The sequence below is a fragment of the Arachis ipaensis genome, chromosome B9 (genome assembly GCF_059453495.1).
Source record: "Arachis ipaensis isolate K30076 ecotype BB chromosome B9, ASM5945349v1, whole genome shotgun sequence".
NCBI lineage: Eukaryota > Viridiplantae > Streptophyta > Magnoliopsida > Fabales > Fabaceae > Arachis > Arachis ipaensis.
In genome coordinates this window covers 39,172,013-39,172,938 of record NC_142444.1, presented here as the reverse complement: position 1 = coordinate 39,172,938, position 926 = coordinate 39,172,013, and the positions used below count along the sequence as shown (strand labels likewise).

At 40.1% G+C, this 926-nt stretch overlaps 1 non-coding gene across 1 annotated transcript; it reads left to right on the top strand.

Annotated features, from left to right (window-relative positions):
- Nucleotides 1-511: 511 nt before the first annotated feature.
- LOC148544372 (small nucleolar RNA R71) lies at nucleotides 512-619 on the top strand. The gene has a single exon (XR_015901025.1). It is a non-coding gene; the product is annotated as a small nucleolar RNA R71 (small nucleolar RNA).
- Nucleotides 620-926: the final 307 nt, after the last annotated feature.

Sequence of the window (926 nt, the reverse complement as noted above, 5' to 3'; positions counted from 1 at the left end):
TGCTATTGCTAAACCTGTTTCTTCCACCATTATTAAAGCCTTGTTGAGGCTTTTGTTGATCCTTCCATGAGAAATTTGGATGATTTCTCCATGATGGATTATAGGTGTTTCCATAGGGTTCACCTATGTAATTCACATCTGCTATTGCAGGGTTCTCAGGATCATAAGCTTCTTCTTCAGAAGAGGCCTCTTTAGTACTGTTGGATGCATCTTGCAATCCATTCAAACTCTGAGAAATCATATTGACTTGCTGAGTCAATATTTTGTTCTGAGCCAATATGGCATTCAGAGCATCAATTTCAAGAACTCCCTTCCTCTGAGGCGTCCCATTACTCACAGGATTTCTTTCAGAAGTGTACATGAACTGGTTATTTGCAACCATGTCAATGAGTTCCTGAGCTTCTGCAGGCATTTTCTTTAGGTGAATGGATCCACCTGCAGAATGGTCCAATGACATCTTAGATAATTCAGACAGACCATCATAGAATATATCCAGGATAGTCCATTCTAAAAGCATGTCAGAAGGACACTTTTTGGTCAGTTGCTTGTATCTCTCCCAAGCTTCATAGAGGGATTCACCTTCTTTTTGTCTGAAGGTTTGAACATCCACTCTAAGCTTACTAAGCTTTTGAGGAGGAAAGAACTTGTCTAAGAAAGCCGTGACCAGCTTATCCCAAGAGTTCAGGCTATCTTTAGGTTTAGAGTCCAACCATATTCTAGCTCTGTCTCTTACACCAAACAGGAAAAGCATAAGCCTGTAGACCTCGGGATCAACCCCATTGGTCTTAACAGTATCACAGATTTGCAAGAATTTAGTTAAGAACTAAAAAGGATCTTCTGATGGAAGTCCATGAAACTTACAGTTCTGTTGCATCAGAGAAACTAATTGAGGCTTTAGCTCAAAATTGTTTGCTCCAATTGTAGGG